A 26,671-nucleotide genomic window follows, 5' to 3' on the forward strand; every position below is an offset into this window, starting at 1 on the left:
TATATCTATATCACTTTTGAAAATGAAATATGTGTGATGAATTATAAGTCAATTTATTATGATTTGAATCATCAGAAGGGTGGATTGATGGAGCAGATTTCATCTGCAGTCAGGCATTGTTTATTTTTTGTGCTTCAGACACACTGCATTTAAATTGCCACGCACCTTTTGGTGCAAGTTAAAAACATGGCACATGAAAAATATGAAAGTGAGGCCTATTCACTCTCAAATGCTTTTGCTGAATTAACATGTGTTTTTGCAATGTAGAGAAAAGTGGCCTTTTTAGCTTTGAAGATTAATAGAATATGTTTCTCTCTTCCCAGCTCATCCCTTATAATCTACATCAACTATTTCTGTCTTAATAGACTTTGACTTGTTGCATATTTTGATAAATATTTTCAGTTAATAACATCTCTTTTTCTTTGTTGCACATTGCCATGTTGTCATAAATAATAGAAAAGCTGCTTTACACTAGTAGCTTGGCTAGGTAAACATTTATACATGACATTAATATTATCTTTTTGTTTGTTTTATTTTGGGGCCTACCATTAAATGGCTGCCTGTGAAACCAGGCTATGGCTTGCTTTGAAAGAGAAGAGAGCATGCGCAGACTGTGGCAGCTTGACTCAAACCACGAAGAAGTCAAAGACAGCTTGAACTGTACATTCTTGTGATTCTGCCAATGTACCAGTGTTAGTTAAAAGTATCCATCTGACTGCTCTGTGAAGGAAGGAAGGAAAACTATAGAAACATTTTCCCTAGCAATTGTTGCAAACTTATAAAATGTATTTATTATGTATGCTTCTTTTGTTAAAACTGATATAGTCAGGTTTTTTTGAATGCGTCAGGGTGATGAGAACTCATGCCATCATGACGGACCAATCCGTACAGGTTTTCCTGAAAGTTGAAACATTTTGTGTAGTCTGCCAAAATTTTGTGTATAAATACTACCTCTCCGGAGGAGGGGCTGGCTTTCTCAGCTCAGCTGGCTTCTAGGCTCATTAGGGGGGTGTGTGAGCTCTTGAGAGAAGGAACAGATTAGGCCAGACATCCTATGGGTTAGGTACGAGAACGTCCCGGGAGATTGCTGAAGGGGAGGAGCGTCCGAGGAGAGTCAGGGGGAGGTTTCTTGCTTCCACGTCATATCTTGGCACTGCAGGCCACATTCCTTTGAAGCCTGTGAAGGAGGGGCTATCTCCCTCCCTGCTTGCTCTTTAGACACAGACAGACAGAGAGTGCAGCTGATTAAATAGAATTAGATGCTAAACTTCAAGTTATGCTTTGACTAATTAATTAGGTCTGAAAATATTTATTTGTTTTATGCATTTATTTCTCTTAATGGGAGATTTTTGCAAACTATTTGATCTTTGATTAGCCTTGCAAGACTATTTTTCTTAGAAACTCTTTAAGAGTTTTGAATGACATTTTGCGCCACATTCCTATATGTAATGCTTATATGCAGACTGTAATGTGTTCTGTATTAATGCTATTTTTCCTGTTTTCCAAATTCTGTAACCTGATTGATATTTTACTAATTAATAAAGGGTCAGAGAAAAATTTACTTTTGACTAGAAAATAAAACCCTTTAAATACTCAACAACTCTCTTTATTGGCTTAAAATAATAATTGCATTTTTGACTGTTCATCTTTACTTAAAGTCTCCTGAAGGTAATACATGTTGTGAAGGGCCCAACACCTTTTGAGCGGTAAATTAGAGGTAGCATGAGGGTTTTGCATTGAGAAATTACCAGAAGAAATTACCGCTCCATCAATAGTAGGACATCAGCTGTACAAATCTCCCAACATTCTACAATAACCAGTATAAACTACGTACATGACGTTATGGCATAGTGAAGATTCTAACTTACTCTCAAGATGAATTCCACACAAGAATTAGAGCTCATCAAAAAATACGCAACACCTGCCTTATTTAACCAAACAAAAAAATAATGCATAACGTTATCTGAAAAGTTTACATGTATGCATACTTTTTCTTTTACCATGAAAACTTGAACTATTCACACTTTGATCTACCATATCATTACTATCTTTATGTTGATCAAATTTAATGATGGATCAGCATTAGAATCATGAGTATCGCAGCATGGTGGACCCGCTGTAAAAGAGCTCCCATAGCCATACACTAATCTGACACTCCGAAAATCCTGCTCGAGTGTCCCCCTCCGGACCTGTGGCAAGATCCCGGGCGAGGAGTAGTTGAGGCCTGTGAATCCACGGTCTAGATTTTGGGGCGACTCCGGAAAGCACAGCCTATGACTGTGCCGATTGCCTTGGACACAGAGCCTGCAGTCCTGAGATATACGGGCGGTAGGGCAGTGAGTGATTGGTGCCTGGGGTGGGGGGGCTCTGGACTACCGCCTGAGACCCGGCGGCCACATACGTGCCGGGGCACGCCTGTCCATGGCGGCTGGGACCCGGGGTGTCGGCGTTGTGATCTAGTGGAGTGTGTACATTGGGAGCCCCCATTGGTTGCTATAGTCCGCTTTTTGCAAGAAACACACTTATTAGGTACAAAGACTCTGTGCCTGACTGATTTGGTTATTTACAGGCATTCCACTGTAGATTTACCCGGTGCTCTTGTGGGGTGGCAATTTTAATCCCTCGTAGAATTCCCTTTCTTCATGAAAAAACGTGTATTGATCCCCAAGGTAGATACATCATAATAACGTGCACACTCTATGGTGAGCCTTTCACTCTGGGTAGTATATATGGTTCTCCGCCACACAACTTGAATTTGACAGAGAGCCTGACTGGACATTGGGCTGAGATTCCTTCGTTCTTGACCATAGTTGGGGGTGACTGGAATGACATTATGTGCACCCATACTGACAGATGGTGCAGCGCAGATAGACCATTCAAACCACGCGCATCGAAATTGCAGCCCCTGGCGCGGGGAATGGACTGGATAGATACCTGGTGACAACTAAACACAACTGACACTGAATACACATATTTCTCCAGAGCACAAGGGTCCTTCTCCTGCGCAGCCCATATACATAGACTAGATGCAGCTGAAATATTACTTAGGGTCCTGCCTGACCACTCCCCTGTACAGCTGGATCTGCGGTTGAGCTCTACGTAGCCCCCCCTTCGCTAGCGCCTGTCTCCAAGGCATCTTAATGATGAACAATACAGAACCCATGTGCTCATGGCCACCACAGATTATTAGATATCGCGTACGGTACTACATGGCGCCGGCAGCGCAGCCAGTATTGACACAGTTGGAGGACCAACTTATAGACTTAGAGCTCCAAAGTACACCTGGTGAGGGACGCGCAGCGTGCAGACAATTTATATATACACAACAGATATACGCCAGTGAATTGATGGACAAGGCTAGAATGGCGTGGCTCACCTCCCATAGTAGAATATACCACTGGGGGAAAAAGTCCAGCGCACTGCTGCATCGCCACTGTCAGAAAATGCTCAATCCCGTGATTGTTCCTAGTGTCTTTGGCCCCACCAGGGAGGTGCTTACGGACCCCCTGCACATCGCAAGTAGCTTAGCTAGTTATTATGAAGGTCTGTATGCTCCTAAAGAAGTTCTCCTGCCTCACATGATTCATACATTTTATAGATGATTTGCCTCCACGTGCCTTGGCAGATGCAGTAAGGGAGGAGTTGTACGCTCCAATAACCAACGAGGAGCTCCAGAAAGCTTTATCCGAAATGCGTTCACACAAAGCGCCCGGCCCAAACGGCTTCCCATGCAAATTTTATAAAAAATATCAATCTCTCTTGACGGCCCCCTATCTCACGGTGCTTACGGCGGCCGTGAATGAGGGGAGTCTGCCCAAAGACTGCAGTCATGCAGAAATAGTCATATTTAAAACTAGGTGGACCCCCCTGAACAGCACGGCTCGTACCCCCCTATATCCCCTCTTAATGTGGAGGCCAAGCTCATTGCTAAAGTCATAGCAAACCACATCGTACCACACATTACAGATTTAGTCAATCCAGATCAGGCCGTGTTTATGCTCGGACAGGCCACACGCCACAACATCCGTCGTGCACATAACGCTATTGCATCCGCCGACCGCCTTGGTGAGCCGGCTGGGCTTCTATTGGCCGACATTGACAGGGCATTTCATTCATTTAGTTGGACCTATTTATTTGCATTATGAAGTCGGTTAAACTTTAGCCTCCGCCTCATTAAATACATTCAGCTTCTATATACTGATATCACCGCCTTGGTCCGCGTTTCGGACTCTTCATTACAGCCCTTCCCCACAGGCCAGGGCTCTCGTCAGTGGTGTCCCCTCTACCCATAGCTTTTCGGGCTGGCTAGGGAGCCTCTTGCCGCATGGGTATGAATCGATGTGCAAATCCGCGGGTAAATATTACATGGCGTGATCTAGTAAATGGCAAGTAGCACCAAAATCAATAGCTAATTTAATTGAAGGTCTAGTGGGAATCTGAACCAAATGCATATCCTCCTTAAAAACTTTCTAGTGTTTTTCAGATTTAATGCACTCAGTACACTTGTCCACAAAAATATCAAACTCAGAATCTGGACCTGGCCACCAATACTATTTTCTCAACAATTTATTGGTAGCAGTTGCACCTGGGTGAACTTCTTGAGTACATTTTAATAATCTGTTCCATGTACAATAGATGGTACAAATACATCATGCAATAGTTAATTTATCTGGAATCTGATAAACACTTTTTAAAGATTTATCTAATTTCCTGATTAGTGGCCAACCATCAATGATGTTTCAAAACTTACTATAAAATTGCATCTCTGTCCAAAGCCCCCAACCGCACACTTTCAGAAATAATAGCCCCTACATGACCGAAAGGCATCAACAATAGCCACAACACATTCTTGATCATTTTCAACAGTTTTTTTTCCCTAATTAATCCACATCTTAGACAAACAGTCTGTCCTCTTACTCAAACCACCAACTATATATCTCACAACAAAGTTATACTCCTACAGCTTTGAAATAAACATCAATGACCTGGAAGAAGCTTTTGCCGTGCCACAACCATCCATGATAAATAGTAAAGTTTTATGGTTAGTTATCAACTCGGGTTTTCCCCCCAAAAAAATATCTTTCATTTTTCAACTGTATGCACATAAGCTAATACTTCCCTCTCAATAGTACTGTAATGTCGCTCAGCACTTTTCAGTTTGAAATAAATAAATGCAACAGTGTACTCATTCGCATTCACTACTTGACTAAACACAGCACCCAAACCTCTGGCACTGGCATCCACAGTTAGTATATTCTACTCATTCGGATCATAAGATTTGAGCGTAGGCACATTTAGAATAGCATTTTCTCTTCATTAAAGCATTTTCTTGTTCCACACCCATTCTAATCTCACAAGTTTGCGTAACAATCTTATCAAACGTTCAACAAAAATGGCATAACCTTCAATGAAATTCAAATAATACTCGCTTAACCCTAAAATGATCTTAAATTATCTTTATTACTCGGAATCGGTGTTTGTGTAATGGCTTTAACTAGTTCATATTTGGTTGTAATTCCTTCAGAAAAACTGTATGTATTAAATATTAAACTTTTGTTTGCAAGAACTTACGATTTGATTCAATAAACTTCATTTGGATTATACCATGTTAAAACCATAAAAGCATCATGACAATTGTACAAAATTAGGCCGTACTGCCTAGAGGACTTAGAATGGAGGAGTTGCAATAGAACCAGAGAAGCAGCCGCAGCACTATATAGGAGAATGATCAATCACCACTGGGACAGAGTCACAGCTGCAGCACTACCTAGAGGACTTCGAACAGAAAGTTAATGCTGGTACCAGAGAAGCAGCTAGCAGCACTGCCTAGAGGGCTTAGAATGAGAAACTACTGCTGGGACCTGAGAAGTGGGTAGCAGCACTCTTTAGAGGACTTAGAATGGGGAATTACTGTCGGGACCAGAGAAGCAGCTAGCAGCACTGTCTAGAGGACTTACAATGAAGAATTACCGACGGGACCAAAGAAGCAGCTGCAGCACTGCCTAGAGGACTAAGAATGATGAATTGCGCACCAAAGGCCTTGGACAACTTTTTTACAAATCCATTGTACCGTGCTGCTCTCCCATAGTTGTCGAGAAAGTAAACAACCCTATGTGAAGCTAGGCCCTCTATTAATGATGCTTCTGTTGCAGAAACTTCAAATGGACTGGGGTGCAATTCTTGCTGAAAATAGGGATGACCTGCCCAGACTGATGCAGCTAGCACATACCATGCATCTACACAAAGCGTATGCAGCATAGTAAGTGCAGCATATTGTCAAAGTGCATTGCATGTTCTGAGCCATTCCTGTGCTTTTCTAATGCCAATGGCCTTTGAACCCGATCAGAAGCATAAAAATGTAAATTAGCTCCAAAGACATAAATTATCTTCAGATATGCAGCAATCAATTACTTTATTTAAGAATATGTCTCTACACCGCAAGCAAATACCACGCTGTAGGTTGCAACGCGGACTTTACATCGTCCGCATTGTTACCACGCATGGCATTACATCGCAAGTCGTTTCTACAACTTTCACTAGATGGCGCGCTGGTTTTAGGAATAGTATAAATTACTATTCTTACTCCAGTTAGCGCAACAGCAGGGAATGTGTTTGAAATCCAACATGTTCCCTGGTGTTGCGCGTCATCTAGCGCAAGTCGTTGAAACAACTTGCAATGTAATGCCGTGCGCGGTAACAACAAGGACGATGTAACGTCCGCGTTTTAACCTACCCGTGTGGTATTACCCGCGTTGAACCTGCTGTTTCCCCTTATTTAAACCAATTTGCCGTTTCCAAGATGAGAGCTTTCCCAAAAATACATTTAAGTGGCAATGTCCGTTCAACAAAAAAAGATAACATGAGATACATAGTCAAAACTGAAATGGATTGGATCTTGGCACATACATGTTTAAAACCATAGCAGATCATTAACGTATGTGCTGCACGTAATATAAATTACTGGTCAAAATTGAATCCCCGTTTCAGTACTATACAGCATGAACTATAAATATTATCTGGGATTTTCTGCCTTCGTTTTGGAGATCTAACACTACCCGCGGCAAGCATGACTCTGCACCCACTTACCATCCTTTAAACTAGGATGTTAAAGTATGCACAAAACAGCAGGATTGGTAATGCTAAAGCCTACAAGGGAGCGGACACGTCTACTTTAAAAATTAATGTCAACACAAAGCTGTTTTAAAAACCAGTAGTGATTTTAAAGGTAAAGTGTTTACAGATAAATCAGGGCCTTCTCTCTCGGGGCCCCTACTCACTAACCCCTTTCCCTAATCTCGCAAACTTCAGCTTTCATGCCTAACAGGCACACAATAAATACATAAATAAAAACCCTCAAATACTTACAGGACTCCATTGAAATAAAAAACGAAAGTTTGAACTATTGGCATTGTAAATGTCAATGCCTTTTACCAATAATGACAAACGGCTCCAGAGTGGAATAGATAGGCAGGAGGGATGGGGGCTCAATAAACTGCATTTGGAAGCTCTTCGGAGGAGAAGTGAACAGGAGACAGTCCCAGTTCACACACAGATGTCCCACATGCCACCATTTGCTATGGGCCAGGTCTCAAGAGATTTCCTGAAAGGACGCTAGTTTAATGCATGTTTGTTAGAGATGGGAAGCTGCAGAGCCCACACAATCTGGAGCAGCAGCACTGAATCATTTAAAGCAGGGGATCCGCTGTTGTGTGTATAAACGGATGCCTCCGTCAGGGCCGGGCTGACCGTTGCGGGCACCGAGCGTTTCCCCAGTGGGCCGCCACGGTCAGGCTGTTTTTGTTACCGGGTCTGATTTTGCAGTAAAGCAGTAATATCGGCCCCCTGTAACAAAAGCTGCAGCGGTGAGACGGGACTGGTGCTTCCAACTGAAGGATGAGGTGTTCTGGGTTAAATCAAGAAACACACACAACATAAGACCTGATACATTCCACGGCAACTCCAAACGGCTAATGACTGTGAGTGAGCATTTTCATGTGGAGGAAGAAATGCTCGAATTTTCTTGAGCTTTTAAAACTCTTCACATATCTGGGCTGATTAAATAAAATGCCTTGTTTTCAATTGCTCTCATAATCAAAAGGCAGGGGGAGCAGCCTTGCTGCCTTCTCATGCCTGTTTACTGAAAGTCAGAGCTCAGAGCACTAAAAGATAACAACATGCAAACAGTTATGGCGCTGAGCAGGAAACCAAGAAAAAAATAGACCCCCAAAGAATATTTATACAACCAAAGAGGCAGGACTGACCACTAGCAAGCAAGGCTTTTTAAAGGACACTATAACAAACAAATGGAAAGAAGGGGAATGGCATCAAGCCCACAAGAGAAGTTACAACAGCGTTTGAATGCTCAACCTAAAAAGGTGTTATCCTTTTCCCTTGCTTGGTCACAGCTCATGGTAAAAGATTTTGATATATGTATTTTTAAGTCTCTGCCTTCCATATAGTCTTTAAAGGAGTTGAGCCCTCTTTTGCTTGAGTATATTTCCCCACCATGCAAGAACTTACATTTTTACTTGTAGTGTAGTTCCTATATGCCCAATATGCTCTGCGCATTGGAATAACATATACTATAGTTTAGACGTAGGACTGAGGTCGACTAGGTCTTTATCGTATATATTAAACTTAATTGTGAGTGGCAGCTAGCTCAGAGGTCACTAGAAACTTTCTCGAATGAACAAGAAGGGATTAGTTTCTGAAAACCCCATAAACATGACAACTTTGTTTCCCAAGAATAAGAAATCAATCTCTAGAGTCGCGGAAACAATAGATAACTATTTTACTCAGTCAATCGTGCATGCTTCGTTTCACCAGAGGTGCTGAGAAAATAGAGATACGGGCGTTTTCAATAAAAGGTATTTATTGAACAGTCTTCTTTCTCTAGCATAAGAAATGTACTGCTACAATCGTAATACTGGTTATAAAGTATAGGGCATATAATACGAAAAGTATTATAAAGTAGTACTGTAAAAGCATGATATGGTTTCTAAGCCATAAGTTGCCTAAAACGTATAAAATACATACAGTAATAAAATAATGACTAAAAGTACTCAACTGGTGCTTCTAAACTACGCCTACCCCGGTGTACCTAACCTAAGTCTAGTACAAGGGAAGAAGTAAGTGAGGATTAGCTTAAGTTTAGTATTTCTCTGCCAAGGATCTATCCTAGAATTCTCTAAGGCTCTAACCAGCTCTGTACCTTGGTTTAGAATGAAGGAGGTCTTGTATCTCTCTCTCAGGACTCGATTTCCCAGCAACCCGCAAGGGTAGTCTGGAAACACTGGAGCTGGATTTCTCGGCAAGAGAAAAGACAGCATCTCTCAGTGCATCACCTGGAGGGTCGGCTTCCTTCAGCACTTGCTGCTGCACTGCGTCGGGCAAGTAGTAAGTTGATCTGCTCCAAACCACTGTGTGTTTGTCTGGGCAAATGTAGGCATATTTATACTTTGAAGGTGCCGAGGTAGACGTATGATTGGACTTAATAAAGTCACTCAAAGACCCAGTTTTGTGAAAACTCCATGATTTTCTAGATAAAATAGTATTCAGGCAAGGGGAAGTCACTAGCTGCTGAAGGCGGGTTTTTCTAAGAAATTGTTGTTGATTCTCAGAACTTAGTGAAAGTAGCCATGCCGTATTTGGGCTGTATAGGCTCAGTCCAAATATGGTAATGATTTCTGTGCCTATATAAGGATCGGGTAATTTATACCTATATAAGGACATGAATCGGGAAAATTACACCAGGGTCCTAGATTCATTTACAACATCCACTCCACGATATTAAGTTCAATAAACTAAATGTCTAAGCACTGAACATATCTAAGGCATGTGTTTACAATCCCACCCCAAAATACATGAAATGCACTTGAAATGGTTGTACACGAAAAAATGAGCATTTCATACAGTACGCATTTAAGGAAATGATGTCATTCTAAGCATAAAGTATGATGTCTGAAATGCAAACTGAATGAATCATGTAATTACATTTATGAAAAATGGCTCTTAAATACAGAAAAACGGTTGAGACCATTTCATAACATAACATAGCATATCAATATTTATAGTATTGATGACAAAGCCAAATGTTTCCTCTATGAAGTGTTCAAAAGAATAGTTCTACTTTAAGCAGATTAGTCTGTGCCAAAAGTTCAATGTTTTGGGGGAGAAAAAAAAATGCAATCGTTTGAGTAAAATAGAGTTCCAAAATTAGATGTCTTTGTTTTGAAAACGGGAAGGCTGAATTTCAGAGTTCAGGGAACACTGTGTGCATGAATCAAGAGTTATTCTCGGTGTCAGGAGAAAACATCAGATCGTCTAGGCTGGCAAAGAAATTGTCCACCACAGTAGGTGAAAGTGGAACTATTTCATCGAGTAGATCAAATGTGCACAGGTGAGAAGTATTGCCGCCAGCGCCAAGTGCCGCGTTAGCTCTGTTCATATCAGATGGTACCTATGTGCTTGTTGATCCTCGTATCCCACCCTCAGTTAGACTTACTGGTGAGACCTCAATGAATGCCGTCATAAGGATTAGTATCTGTTGGGGACAACACGATCCATGAGTCGTTACCGGACCTAGCAAGGCGTCGACATCCGATGGCAGTACTGATGGAATTGTAAGACAAATGTCCAACACGCATTCCTCTCCGCAAAGCAGGCATAGTAGAACAGGTAAGATGCAACCTTGCCAGATTGGTCTGAACAATAAAAAACAAGTTGTGTTCAGATCTCTTAAACGAGCCAAGCCAAGAATCTGTGTAATTCTCTCACGATACCTCATGGCAAGGAGGCATTGTTCCATGGTATTCTGGGTATCACTGGTGACTGGACTTGCCATATCGGAGCAGAATGAATAAAAATAGAATTCCTGCTACGAGTCCCAAAATGAGAGGCAGACCGCCGAACACAGTGTGCAGAGTGGAGTCGGCCCTTTATGTGTTTGACAACTTGAATAGGTAGTGTACCATTACCTCACCGATAGTGTTGAAGAAGACTTGCACACTATCAGAAAACAATATGGCAGCAAGAGCAGACTCGGATAAATCCCACCCCAAGGCCACTAGAGGTTCCAGAAATATTCAGTCTAATAAATTAGACCGCTACACTCTACTTAAAGGGTCCCGATGGATCCGAAGAAGGGCACAGCGGGGGGACGGAGGAAGTTCCTACTGGTAGTGAGCCGACGCTGGTGGATCTCATGGCGGCCATCACCGGGGTCCAGACTTCCCTGGGCCAGAAAATGAATGTTTGGACAACAAGCTTGATACCGTCACAATTGAGATGGGGTTAATCAGAGCAGACCTCACAAAGGCGAGTGAGAAAGTAAAATCGCTGGAAGTTAAAACAGTTCGCCTCATTGACGACGTGAACTTGTTGCAGCAAGAGGTGTGAGATCTTAAGGCCTCGAGGGTTCTCACCGATCGCAAGCTCGATGACTATGAAGGGAGGGCAGAGCGCAATAACGTTCGTATACTGGGGGTGCCAGAGAATTCAGAAGGACAAACTCCGGATCTATTCGTGGAAAATCTTATTCTCAACCACCTGAAACCTAAGGGTCTAAGTAATTACTTCAAGTCGAGCGGGCCCACAGAGTTCCTGGAGGTAGACCTAGACCGGGGTGCCCTCCCCGTCCTATCATTGCCAGAGTTCTGAATTTTCGGGACACAAGATGTGATCCTTCAGGCGGTACGGACCGGAGCTCCATTGAAATTCGAGAACGCGACTCTTTCCTTGTTCCCAGACTTCACTGAAGCAGTGCAAAAACAAAGACAAAGCTTCATGGCGGTGAAGAGGAAACTGAGGGACAAGGGTATAAAGTATACCATGATATTTCCGGCCCGCCTCAGAGTGGAACTCAACAGGAGGGCTTGGTTTTTCGATAAGCTGGAAGTGGTGGCTGATTGGTTAGACAATATTCACATGCATGGTACAGGCAGTCCAGACCAAGAAGAAGCGGAAGAACAATGAGCACATTCAAATCGACTTAATTGGCTTAAATTGTTGTAAGCTGTTGCGGGGCTGAAATGGGATTTGCAAATGTTCCCCTGTTTAGCTTTGTTTTGTATTATGTTTGAGAATGAAACAGTGCAGGGGTGGCGAGGGGGGGGTTTGTGGGGGGGGAGAAGGGGGTGACCGGTCTTCCTGTTGGCCCTCCTCTGTTTTCTACTTTCAGTTAACGTTAGATTAGACTAAGGGCGACAGGCACACTGCTAGTTGGGGATTAGTATTATGTACATGCAGGGTGAAGGGTGGAGGGGCTAGTTTTGTGAGTTGGATGGGGTTTTGGTTAATTTATTGTTTATTTCTCCTTTTTCTTGCATCAGGTGACAGTATCCTATTTTTATGTTGGTGGTGTTCGGTAAATGTCGAGTGCTAACCAGGGATCGGGGTGAAAGTGTTGAGCTGGAATGTCAATGGGCTGGGTGACAAGATCAAACGTGGGATGGTGAATCAACTAGTTAGGAGACACTCCCCGGAGGTGGTGTTGTTGCAGGAAACGCACCTGGTTGGAAATCGATGTATGGCCCTGCACAGAGGTGGATACAAATTAGTTGCGCATGCTGGGTTTACGTCTGGTTCTAGGGGGTTGGTATTCTGCTTAAAAACTCCTGCCTGTTTGAGTTGCAGGCCACATGGTCGGACCAAGGGGGCAGATATGTAGGTATATCGGGGCAACTAGGGGTAGGACAGTTACCTTTTTGTCTATATATGTGCCACCGGGTCTTCTGGCTGACACCTTCAAAGATCTGAGCTCTATTTTTCTGCCTCTGAGTCTTCCTGTTCTAGGGGGTGACTTTAACGCTGTGTTGGATGGTGGAATTGATTCCCTCCAAGCGTGCACAGGTAACAACACAAAGGTGGCTCCCTGACTTTCTTGAATTATTGGGACTGGTAGATTGCTGGAGACTGCGTAACCCAACTCAGAAATGCTTCACCCATGTTTCGGGCTCACATAATAGCATGTCTAGATGATTCCGGCGGCCATGGCACACACAATTAGAGAGGTCGGACACTTGGGGAGGGGCATTTCCGATCATTCCCCGGTGTGGCTGCAACTTGAGATGGCACAGCCTGCAGTAGGTAGAATTGCACTGATTAATGCCTGGCATTTGAGAGACCCTGCCACAAAAAAGGAGGTGCACCAGGTGTCGGAACATTATTTTCAGGACAACCTAGGTACGGTAGACTCAGCACAGTCCCTTTGGGAGGCATATAAGGTAGTATTGCGGGGAGCGGTCCACTCTTTGATTGCGGGGAAGATAAAGAGGCACCAGGCCGAGGTGGTCAAAGTGGAGGCAGAAGTTGTAGATTTGGAGAAAAAGGTGGCAGAAGTGGCGACTCAAGAACACATGCATCTGTTAAAATGTAAACAAGATGAATATAAGGACCTCTCTAGGGAAAGAGCAATTGCACAAAATAACGATGTACAAAGCCGAATATATGAACATGGCGATAAGGCCGGTAAATTAATCACTTGGCTCGAGCGTGGAGAGCGTGCCTCTTGTCTGGTACCGGAGTTGGAGGGGTCGGGACCTGAGAAAGTCACAGATCCACAGGCGGTGGCAGATACCTTTTCTGAACACTATAAGGAGGTGTACACCTCTGCAGATAGCTTTACAGAGACAGAGAATGGAGAGATGATTAGAGATATAGCCATGCCCAGCCTGTCAGAAGAAAATAAGGGATACTTGGACTCACCCATTACAGACGACGAAGTTGCACGAGCAATTAGAGGCATCAAGTCCGGGAAGGTACAGGCCCTAATGGACTGCCTATAGAACTGTATAAACTGAATGCCAATAAAACCGATCCCCATATACGTGCCATGTTCCTTGAGAGTAGGGACCTGGGCAATTGCCTTATGATCAACGGGTGGGGAATATTGTCGTTATCCATAAACCGGACAGGGTTAAGACGGTTAATACTGGCAAAGTTGCTTGCCACTAGGTTGGTCAAGGTCATCACTACTGTGATACACCCGATCAGTCTGGCTTCATGCCGCGTCGGAATACAGCCCTGAATCTGTGTAGACTTCATGGAATATTGGGAGGTTCTTCGAAAATATTAGAACCATCGTTCTTGGTGTCCCTAGATGCCACCATGGCATTCGATCGCGTTGAATGGGCCTATCTCTTTGCGGTTCTGATTAAGTTGGGCTTTGACCCTGATTTCATCGGATGGGTTAAATTGTTGTATGCCGCTCCGCTGGCCAGAGTGATTGTAAATAACTGCAAATCAGCCGACTTTGTTCTTGGAAGGGACATGAGGCAGGGATGTCCGTTGTCCCCACTTCTTTTTGCGTTGGCATTGAAGCCACTAGCGGCATGGGTCCGGTGGGACCGGTCAATATGCGGGCTGCGGTGGACGTTGGACTGGGAGGATAAAATCTTGCTTTACGCAGATGATATCTTGTTATATTTAACAAAACCCAGAGTATCCCTGAGTAATTTCCTAGCTGTTCTGGCGATCTTTGGCAGATATTCTGGGTTTGCAATCAACTGGACGAAGTTTGTGTTATTTGTCATATCCGGTGACCCCCCTGTCGTCCCGCAGGCATGCCCTATAAGGATAGAGCAGGTGGGATTTAAATACCTAGGGATATATATATAACACTGGATCCAAAAGTGAGATATGCCAATAATCTAGTACCTCCCTTGAGTCGGCTTAGAAGGGACGTGGAATGATGGAGGGCCCTCCCCTTGTCGTTACTTGGTAGGGTGGTTCTGTTTAAAATGATGGCTCTGCCCCGGTTTTTGTATATACTTCAAAATTCCATGGACCCTGTGCCTGCGGCTTATTTTCAGGAGATTGAAGCGCTCCAGGGGCAGCTTCTTTGGGGCGGCAGGGCTCATATAGCCTTTGTCATACTCACTCTTCCTTGGTATGATGTGGGAATCGGGTTGCTGGACTTGAAAAGATACTATTGGGTCGCTCATCTTGCGGCAGTAAATCACGTGATCTACGGCCCGCCCGGAAACCCTAGCTTCGCCATGGATCGTCGACTCACCCGGGTGGAGACATAGTCAGAGCATTATATGCCAGACCAGGAGATTTGCTCTGTCGGGTCCAACGGCGCAGGCGGTGCACGTCTGGCATGCGGCCACCAGGGGTTTGGGATGGGAGGGGAAATTGATGATGGCTACTCCCCTGTTCAACTAGGAGAGGCTTGGAAGCCTGTGGCGTACCAAGGGGTTTGATAAATGGGACATCATTGATATCTGTCAGATTAAGGATGTGTGGGGGAGGGGCTGTGTGCAGACCTTCGAGTCACTCCAACAACAATATAGCTTGCATACTAATGAACACTTTCGATATCGTCAGGTTAGACACGCCCTTCTTGCTCCCGGAGGCCTCCCCTCTTGAGGATCGAATACTTGATGGGCACCTCCCCGAGAAGACCGTCTCACTGATCTATCAGAAGCTAATTAATAATATGGGAAACCAGCTGGATAGTAACAAAGATGTGTGGGGTGCAGATGGGTTGGAACTGGATGATGAGGATTGGACAGAGGCGGTCTCTTCCCCGAGGGTAGTGGCGATCCAGATGAGGCTCAGGTTGGTGCAACTTAAAATCCTACACAGATCATACGTCACAGGGCCAAGGCTGGTTAAAATGGTAAGAGTGACTAGCGGGGATTGCAGGAGAGGGTGTGGTGAAGTGGGCACGTTCATACACATTTTATGGCACTGTGACGAGATACAAACCTACTGGATGAAGGTGCATGATATTAAGGGAGAAGTACTGGGGATGGTGCTTTGACCGGAAGCCCGTAGATGTATTTTTAATGTGTGGGAACCCACGGATTTTAACGGCTATCAGAAACAATGGGTGACGTCGGCGTGCATGGTGGCGAAAATTAACATTGCTCAGCTGTGGGGAGCCAGCCAACCACCACAGCCCGCCAAGTGGGTTCAGGATCTGGACTGGTGCCTGTTTCGGGAGAGGGCTGTATATGTGGCTAGGAGATGTCCTGAGAAATGGGGGAAGATTTGGGGGGCTGGAATAGTCACCGGGGCGGAATATGTGCGCCCCCAAGGACACTGAGAGATGAAGCAGCGCTGGATTCCCCGTGATCTCAATTACTATATATGCGGTAATGAATATTTGCTCGATCAACAGTAATGCCCCTATCATGTTATCAAGATTTGCCCACCTGATGTTTTATTTGATTATGTTCCTTTTCGTTTAATAAAAAGATATATATATATATTTTTTTTTATTAAAAATAAAAAGTTTACAGAATAAATTTGTTTAGTATTGGTCAACATTGTTTTCATTCCTGTCTTATTTACATTTTTGAAATAAAACGTTTCTGGATTTGTAACATTAAACCCTGAGAAGTATGGAAACTTTTCATAAAATCTTTTGAGCTGCCCTTTGGCGGCGTTGGACAATGTTCCCATTGATTATAAGTAAAAACATTTCTAGGGCACTTACATTTGTTCATAATCTGATGACCCTTCTAAATAGTCATGTTCTGTAAATTTTGCAGACATTTCTAAATCTGACATCATATTATTAATAGTCTCAAAGTCCCAATCATCAGAAAATGTGCTGGGTGATACAAAGTCACTCAAAGAAACCTTGAACTGGTGTAGAATCTTCAGCAGCTCCACCGGGCCATAGATGTCATAATCAGTTCTATCCCATGCTATACCACCAGATATAGGAACGGCTGTGATGTTTACTGATGAGAGGTCTTTTCGTTCACGATGAGATGATTTGTGAGGTTTCAGGACCAAGTTGATTTTCTGACTTGCTGTGTCCATTGTACTGTATTTTCCATCTATCATTTTTTCCAAGCTTAAAACTAGAATGAGCCAGAGCAGGAGGAAAAGTACACCTAACAAAATCCAAAATTCAATCCATGGCGAAACTAGATATGTTTTTTCAAGTTGATGAAAGAGTTCTGTTATTTTTTCTTTGAAAGTTTTATTTGCTGACTTATCTTCAGGTTCACTGGGATCCTCAGAGAAGGTATCAAAGTTGATAAAATAGCCAGAGGCAGTTCTGTCAATTGTTGGAATTGCATTAGGATTGTTATTAATCTTTGGAGTTGCTTCTTCCTTTGTCATATAGGTATAGTCAGAGGCTACATCATTGTAGACAGGTGTTTCTTGACGAACTGTTATTTGGGTCTCCAGAGGCATGAGTTCCATGGATTTGTTACATAGTCCTTCTTTTCCTACTGTAGGTTTTTCAAAGGTGATAAGTCTTTCAGTTTGAACCTCTTGGATAGTAGCAAGATTTGGTCTTCTGCTACATCTTGGGAGTGCACTGGGCCTACTACTTATTATTGGCCACATGTTGTGGTTTGACCAGGTCGATGGACACAACTCTGTTCTCCCTTTTACCAGCAAGGGGCGGTAGTACTACTGATCTTGTTCCTTGGATTGCCAAAACAGGTACTGCTTTTCTGTAAGAAGGCCTAAATTCATTCTTTACCACAATCTTTTCCCTGACTAGAGCCCCAATCTTTGGAATCCAGACAGGCCTTGCTGGGACAGGTGGTTTTTCTTCAGTGGTGGTTGGCTTCTGTGTTGTGTTACTCAGACTTCTTCTTGTTTCATTTAAGTCCTGTAAAACAGCCAAACGATCTTTGACATCAAAGGGTTTTTGTTCCACCACTGAAGTTTGACAATCGAGGTCTTTGATTATCATTCTAGTACCAAATAGTAATTCATATGGAGTGATTCCACCCAGAGAATGTCTTGGCAGATTGTTAAGACTACGTTGGACACTTATTAGATATTTGACCCACCCATCATCTGAACCTAATACCTTAGCTGTTATGGATTGCTTTATGTCACTTTTTTTTCTTTCCACTACCGCATTACCCTCAGGGTGGAAGGGACTAGAATACCGCAATACAACGCCCAAGCTAGCCATGGCCTCTTTGTAAGCTCGAGAGCTAAACGCAGGACCCTGGCCAGAATGTAGCGTGCCGATTGCGTATGTGCCGATAAAGACTCGCAAATCCTTTATAATAGTTCTGGCGTCAGCCGAGCGCTGGGGCCATATCCAAATAAATCTTGTCCTAATAGTAGTGAGATCCGCTTCTGTCCATGGTGACGTCTGCGTGTAGATAGTCTAACACTGTCTAACAAAGGCATCTGAACTGGGCTCGCTACACTGTATTCAGGTATCTGGTAGTTGTCAAAGCTATGATATCTGTAACAGGTATCACAGTTGATTCCAAATTCGTAAACTTGGATGCTCATTCCTGGCTACCAGTACATCTCTTCTAATTCTTTTAGAGATTTCAAGATCCCTTGAAGTGTCAGACCCTCTCCTATATGAGCTTCTTAAACCAAGTAAGCTCTCCCCTTCCTGTTGGGAATTACTCTGAACCCCACTCCAGGGATTCGAGCAAAAGGAACGGAGTTTGCATCAATTATGTATGTATATAAGCCAGCGACCAAGATGGTCGTGTTAAGACTCAGGTCCTCCGATCTCCGCTCCTAACAATGATATCCTGTAACATATATCCTGTTCCATATTGCCACCCTCTGTCCGAAGCTGCTGAGCGACAACTCTGTTTTCTCTCCCGATCCCTCTGCGTGCCCGGAATCTGAAATTATTTCGCCCAGAAGATCAGGGCCTGGTCGGGACTGAAGTCGGGTCTCGCGTAAGTGTGGAGGCCGGCCTCAAGGCGAACAGCAACAGGGCCGAGTGAGGTGCCGTCCCGTGCGGGGCTCGAATTGGACCATCAACATAGCTGGTGAAATTGACGCCCAAGGCCGTGCGTGTGCCTTGTGAGTGGAGACACAGTGTTGTCGACCCACCCGTAGTGTGCGCCAGCTGCTTTTCCGGGACCTCACTCGTGCTGTAACCCTGGGTCCCCGGGGGTGATGTTAGCGGACCATTGTTTTAAGATCGGGGCTGCCTGCCTGACGGAAGTACGGCGGGCTCGCTGACTCCAAGATCGGTCTCATTGGGACGTCTGCCTGAAGTAGTGCGAGATTGTGGCACGCTGTCTCTGGGATATTTGTTGGCGCTCGCTGTGGACTGGGTGATAACTGTGGCACTGGAACATTGTGCTATGATCGCACTTACAAGGTGAACGGGACTTTGGACTTTGTGGTGGCCTGGGCAACATTAAAGAACTGGCGGCTGCGGTGTCGCTCTGGGGGACCGTGAGTACTGGAAGACGTGCTCGGTGCCATTTGAGCAGAGAACGACAGGAGGGTTGTGGGCTTGGTCTCCTGTCTGTATCCTTGGGTGCGGCACTTCATTTAACTATCCTCCTGGAGGCTATACCACCTTTACGCTCCCGTTGTTGCCCGAGCGCCTTTTCGCTCTATCTGGAGTGGTCCGGCCTGTAAGAGTTGAAGTGATTTAACGGGTGGAACTGAACTAACATATTGACATCTGCGGACGTTCAAGGCACAAAGTGTTGGAGGATCTAGTGTGGGTTACGTTTCCATTCTGACTGGGTCCTATGATAGGTGGTGTCATGGCGGCACAACTGGATCCAGAGAAGCCCGCATCACGATCCTCCAGGGGTCCCAAGACAATCCAAGTTAATAAACTTGATCGCTACACTATCCCTAAAGGGTCCCCGGGAGAGACCAAAAAGACGCCGTTGGTGAGAGAAGATGACCAAGCTGAACCTACATTAGCGGATCTTATGGCAGCCATCAATGACGTGCAAGCATCCTTCGGCCAGAAGATGGAAGCTTTGGACGCTAACTTGGACACTGGCACCATCGAGATGGGGTTGATCCGCACGGACCTCTCTAAAACTAACGAGAAGGTCAAATCACATGAACTCAAAGCAAAGGCCTAATTGATGGTGTAAGCCAGTTGCAACAAGAGGTGCAGGACCTCAGGAAATCAAGAACTCTCATGGACCGTAAGCAGATGAGTATGAAGGAAGAGTCCGACGCAATAACATTCGTATTCTTGGAATTCCTGAGAAATCAGAGGGTCAAACACCGGATTTGTTTATTGAGACGCTTGTTCTTAAACATCTTAATCCTAAAGGTCTTAGTACCTTGTTCACGGTTGAACGTGCACATAGACTCCCGGGAGGAAGGCCGAGGCCGGGTACGCCCCCTCGCCCTATGATTGCACGAGTGCTAAACTTCCGAGACCGAGATGTGATTCTACAGGCCGCACAAAATGGTTCCCCATTGCAGTATGAGAATGTGTCCCTCTCCTTTTTTCCGGACTTTACCCAGTTGGTTCAGAGACAACGGCAGAGTTTTCTTTCCGTGAAGAAAAGACTGAGAGACAAAGGGTTAAAATATGCAATGATGTTCCCGGCCCGGCTTCGAATTGAATTCAACGAAAAGACCTGTTTTTTTGATAACCCTGAGGTGGCGACAGCTGGTTAGGCAGTGTGATAGCATCTGAAGCGGAGGGCTGGGACCGGGGAGAGTTAGGGGACCAAGAGTAATGTATATCGAATGTGTTGGGCCTCGGTGATGCTGAAATGTGGTTCCGGGGGGGGAGGGGGCAGAGGGGGGGGAGATGCAAATAATCCTTCGCTGGTTCGCTATGCCCAAATACGTTCTAAAAATATTGACCTGAAAGCGGGACAGAGGGGATGGAGATGGGGGCAGAGTGAGGTGGCGGGCGGGTTTGGGCCCTCCCTCGATTTTCTACCTCTGTTTAGTTGTAGATTAGTATTGATTGTTGGGGGCGACAGGCACACTGCTAGTTGGGGATGCGCATAAGCGATATGCAGGGGTGCAGGGTGGGAGAAGGAGGGTTGAAGAGTAACCTGTAGTATGGGAGGACAAACTATCAGTCTTTGGTCTCCTTCTTGTATTATTGATTGTCACATTATTGGCGATTTATTTAAGTATTTTTCTTTTTCCATGATGATGGGGGGTAGTGAACTCAAGGTTTTAAGTTGGAATGTGAATAGGTTGGGGGATAAAATAAAATGCAGTGCGGTACTCCAGTATCTTAAAGGCCAGGCACCGGATGTGGTCATGCTGCAGGAAACGCACTTAGTTGGAAACTCCTGTATGGCAATGTATAGAATGGGTTATAAGATGGTCGCCCATGCAGGGTTCTAGTCGGGCTCTAGAGGAGTTGGTATCCTGGTTCGGCGGGCGCTCCCATTGGCTACAGATACTGTGTGGGAGGATGACAGAGATAGATACACTGGGATCTCGGGTCTCTGGGAGGGACATGTGCTTACTCTGGTATCAGCCTACATCCCCCGTGGTTTGCGGTCTACCTCATTTTTTGATCTGGAGAAAATGTTGTTGGAATTGCCGGAAGGACTGTTGATCCTGGGGGAGATTTCAATGCTGTTGTTTCAGGGCTCCTAGACAGACATCCCCCCCGAGAGATGGGACGTGCCCAGAGTGGATGCCTGATTTCCTTGATGCCATGGGTTTTGTAGATGGTTGGCGATTGTACCACCCAGATAAGAAACAGTACACATTTCACTCGGGTGCACACGGTAGCCTCTCCCGACTGGACTAGTGTCTGGTCCCGGCGGCTCAAGCATCTTATATTACTGAGGCGGTTCACCTTGCTAGGGGTATCTCCGATCACTCCCCACTTTGGATCAGGTTCTGTTTTGCTCCAAACTCTGCTGGTAGGAATGCTCCTATTAATCCCTGGTATATGCGAAATCCCAAAATACGGAAAGATCTCATAAAAGCTTTAGATGACTATTTCACGAACAATGAGGGATCGGTGTCCTCATCGGTCTCTCTCTGGGAGGCCTTTAAAACGGTCATTAGGGGTCAAGCCTTATCATTGATAAGTGGAATCAAAAAGGAGCGAAATAAGGAAATTGTGGAAGCTGAGATGGAGATTGGTAGACTGGAGGAGGAATTGGAGCAGGGGGTGACACAGGTTAACTTACATATCCTGAGCCTTAAGCAGCATGACTATAAATCGTTGGTCACTGATATGGCTTAGGCTCTTGGAAGGGAGCAGCAGGGTAGGATCTATGATCTAGGGGATAAAGCAGGGAAACTTATTGCTTGGGTAGACTGAAGAGAAGGCACCGGTCGTATTGTCCCAGAACTTATCTCGGAGGGAGGAGAGTTGATTACTGACCCCCAGAGTATAGTTGGCACCTTTGCTGAATATTTTCAGATGGTCTACTCCTCGGTCTCAGATAGACTCGAGGAGGACTCCTTTTTACTGCTCCGAGATATACGACTTCCCTGTGTGTCCAATGAGGACGGTGATTTTATGAATAGCGAGCTCACAGTGGATGAAATAGCCCAAGCCATCCGTACTTTGAACTCGGGTAAGGCGCTAGGACTCAACGGGCTTTCAATCGAGCTTTACAAGCTCAGGCCGGACATGTTGGCTCAGCACCTGAAGACTATGTTTGTAGAAGCCTGTGAAAAGGGAGTTTTGCCTAGAGATCAGAGAGTGACATCGGTAGTGGTAATCCATAAAGAGGGCAAACCGAAGAATAAATGTGCCTCATACCGGCCTATTTCCTTAGTAAATGCTGAACCTAAAATATTGGCTAAACTTCTCACAAACAGGCTAGTAAAAGTGATGGGTGGACTTATACACCCGGACCAATCAGGTTTTATTCCCCATAGGAATACGGCCCTGAACTTATGTAGATTGCATGGCGTGATAGCAAGAGCGCATACTTTACAGGAACCGACTGTGGTCGCCTCTCTTGACGCGACCATGGCCTTTGATACCGTCGAATGGTCCTACTTATGGGCGGTCTTGTCCAAATTCGGATTCAGCTCTGATTTTATCGGATGGGTGCATTTGTTGTACGCTCATCCGTTTGCCCAGGTAGTGGTTAATGGTAGGGTCTCTGCACAGTTTCGTTTGAGTCGGGGTACCCGACAGGGCTGCCCCCTCTCCCCTCTTCTTTTTTCATTGTCGCTGGAACCCCTGACTGCTTGGATTCGGTGAGAACCATCGATCCGAGGTATAAAGTGGTCCCCTGATTAGGAAGACAGGATTTCCTTGTATGCAGACGATATCTTGCTCTACCTGACCGCTCCACGGAAATCCCTGATGGTGGAGTGTGACGTCTTGGCCTCCTTTGGTAAAAATTCTGGTATTTCTATTAACTGGGGGAAGTCTCTGTTATATGTTCTTAGAGGAGAAACTCCGGTCCCCCCTAACAATTGCCCCATCCAGATTACTACGACTGGATTCCGGTATTTGGGTATCTTTATAACACTCAACCCAGCAGTTAGATTTAGTGAAAATCTTCTACCCCCACTGCAGAGGCTCAGGAGTGACTCGACACACTGGCGTAAACTTTCAAACTCCTTGTTGGGACGAGCGGCCCTCTTTAAAATGATAGCTCTGCCCCGTTTCCTTTATGCTCTCCAAAATACCCTAGATGTAGTGCCCGCCAGTTATTTTCGCGAGATAGAAGAGCTACAGCTTAGTCTTTTGTTGTAAGGAAAACCTCGTATTGCGTTAACTAAGCTGACACTCCCATGGCATGACGGAGGTATCGCCCTACCGGATATCAAAAGGTATTATTGGTCTTCCCAACTTGCTGCCATTAACCATGCAACATATGGGTCCATTACGGATCCTGGGTATGCGATGGATAGGTGGCTTCTTCCAGGGGGCAGTTACAATAGAGCGCTGTACTCGAGGCCAGCGAGGCTGAATTTGACGGGTCCCACTAAACATGCGGTGAAGATCTGGCATGATGCTATGAGTTCTCTGGGGTGGAAAGGTAGGCTGACGCAGGCTACCCCCCTTTTTGACTCCGAAAGGCTAGGTAACCTGTAAGGGGCGGAATAAATCCTTCGAGGAAATGCAGAGAGAATTTGAATTATCCAGTTCTGAATACTTTCGCTATGCACAAGTCCGACACTCGTTACAAGCGGCCCTCTCTATGGATGTAGAATTGCCGGAGGCATCTCCCCTTGAAGATAGAAATTTAGACGGTCACCTCCCTGAAAAAACGATTTCCCTGATTTATAAAAAACTTAATTAACAATAGAGCGGATCTGCTTGGAGACTTGAGAGATAAGTGGACAGGAGACGGAATAGAATTAGACGACGAGGACTGGCAGGCAGCTGTCTCTTCCCAGAAGGTGGTCGCTATTCCTGCTCGGTTACGACTAGTACAGTTGAAGATCCTACATAGGGACTATATCACAGGACCCCGGCTGGTTCAGATGGGGTTGGCGATGGAGGGACTGTGTAGATGCAAATGTGGTCTCTTGGGTACATTCTCCCATATTATCTGGGAGTGTCGAGACATTGCCCAGTATTGGAAGGGGATCCACACCATTATGCATGAAGTTACGGGTGTGTCCTTGCAGGAACCCTTGGAGAGTGGGAAAGGACATGGACTGGAGCATGTTTCGGGGAAAAACAGTGTATGTAGCGAGGGGACGTCCCCGGAAATGGGCTTTAATCTGGGGGAAGTGGAATGAGCATAGGGGAGAGATTTGTGTACCACCTAGAGATTTTGTTATTGATGTTCCCTCATCCCCATGAAGTGCTTTGATGACTATGTACTTTTGTACTTCACCCCCTCTCAATATGCTGCTAAATGTGATGTGAATTTTCTGTACTGTGTCTTTTATTGATGCCTTGTTTTAATAAAAAGAATTATAATTTTTTTTTTTTTAATTATGTATGTATACGTGAGTGGATAGTTTAGAGGTAACGCTGCATGATTGCCTTCCATTGAGGCTTTTACTGCTAGTAACGTTTCACCGTCTATTACTCTTTTTGAGCAAGCGATTGTAGCTACGGAAGCCGTTTGCACAGCTGCCTTCACGGCTTCATCAGCCAATGAATTCTCTGTAACGTGAATGCCATCACACTGATGACTCAGTGTATGAATCACGTGAGTCTTTTGTAGTTTTTTCTGCAAAAGAACTACTTATTCCCAAAGCATTTATGCTTGATTGTGCCACCATTTGAATTTTTGAACCCGTTTTTAACCCAGCTCTGCAAGTTTTCGTTGTAAGATTCAACGCAGAAATACGAATCGCACACTATTAGTGTGGGGAATTCGCGATCAGTATTTTCAAGCACCATCTTAAAAGCATGTAGTTCAGCTCGCTGAGCTGTAAGTCTCCGAGTGATTACGTTTTTGTGACCATAGGTCTGAATTTACCTTCGCGCCAGCGACCTTTAACAATCGCGCATGCAGCACTATAGGCTTGTTTACCCCCAATTGCGGGCTGTGCTGATCCGTCTGTATATATTATACATCCGTAATGTTCTAGAGGCAGAATCTCGGTCGGCATTTGTGTTCGTATTGTAAAAATTCTTGTGTCTTCAAATAGGGGTCAAAGACATATTCAACGTCTGTTGTAGTAAGAGAGTTAACCCATTGTATCCATCTCGGATGTAAAGCTTTTGCATTTGGAATGCTTGCTTTTGTCACTGCCTCTAAGGCAGGTACAGGTGTAACGGTCATTATTCTCTTTCCCTGTGCTAGGGCTCTCTCTTTTGCTACTGCAGTTTGAACCGCTGTCAGAATTTTTTCTGTAGAAGTGAATTTTATTTCAGCTGTATGTACAAGTGTGATTTGTATGCTATTGGTACCTTTTCACATTAAAGGTCAGGTATGTGAATCCGCATCTTCCTGGGATGATTCGGATCACAAAGTTGCGCACATTGTCAAGTGTTTCTAACTGTGTTTTTGCTAACATGTCTGTTTGCACTGAACGCAAAATTTCTGTGTGTGTTTGAGTCCAATTAGTTGGTTTAAACTCAGGTTTGATTAATTCGTAGAGAGGTGTAACCCTTTCTGCGTAATTCAGAACATAAGTTCTTCCGAAATTCAGGAAACCTAGAATTGACTGTACGTTTTTGAGCGTCTTTGGAGGTTGCAGCAGTGCACATTTTTCTAGAAAGTTAGCTGCCAGGCTTTTGCCTTCACTTGATAACTCATAGTCTAGAAATAGGATGTTGAGGTGGGCAATTCGTGATTTCTTAAAATTGGATTTTTTACCCTTCAGATGCGAACCCAAGTATTATGGTGTTCACTCTTTTCAAGTGCACGTCCAAATCATTGTCTGTAAGATAGATGTCATCGACATAAGATAATGCCTCATCATTGTACGTTTGTAGTAACTCTGTTACTCTGGGGGCGTGGCCAAGCAGCATGGCCGACAGGACGTGAGCTCCGCCAGCTCCCGTCCTGAGGAACCAGATATCCTGAATATATATCCTGCCTGGGCTGTTTTTTCTCGGATTCGAGGACCCAAAGCTTCCCTCGCATTAGGGGGACCCTCGCTCCGGAGAGACAGCTGGAGGAAATACGCAAACTGCTCCGGAGGTGGTGCGGGTGCTCTGAGGGCTGTGGCGCGGACTACGCGAGGCCGAGGTCTGGGCCTGCGCCGGAGCGCCGTGGCAGAGGTGATCCGTCCCTACGGAGCTCCCGGGTAACCCAGAGTCAGATCGGAAATCGGCGGAGCCCGTTGTCATCTGGGGCTCCGCCTTGAAGGCGATGGTGTGCGGCTGACGGGCCACCGGGCGGCCTCTGCGAGCTGGCCTGCCTTGATCCCGAGGAGGAGAACCGCGGCATCAGCCCCTCCCCCAGGCGCTGCCTCGGAGTGGAGCCTCCCGCCGGGTGAGCGCCCCTACGCGGTGATCATTACTGACTTCTTGGACCCCGGGGGGCTAGCTTGCAGCCTGAGACAGCTGGAGGTGCTGGACATTGGGAGATATGCGCGATTAGATCAGCGCCCCTCCCCCACTGGGCTGCCATCTTGCCCCTGC

Source organism: Lissotriton vulgaris, chromosome 11 (assembly GCF_964263255.1).
Source record: "Lissotriton vulgaris chromosome 11, aLisVul1.2, whole genome shotgun sequence".
In the NCBI taxonomy this organism is placed as follows: Eukaryota; Metazoa; Chordata; class Amphibia; order Caudata; family Salamandridae; genus Lissotriton; species Lissotriton vulgaris.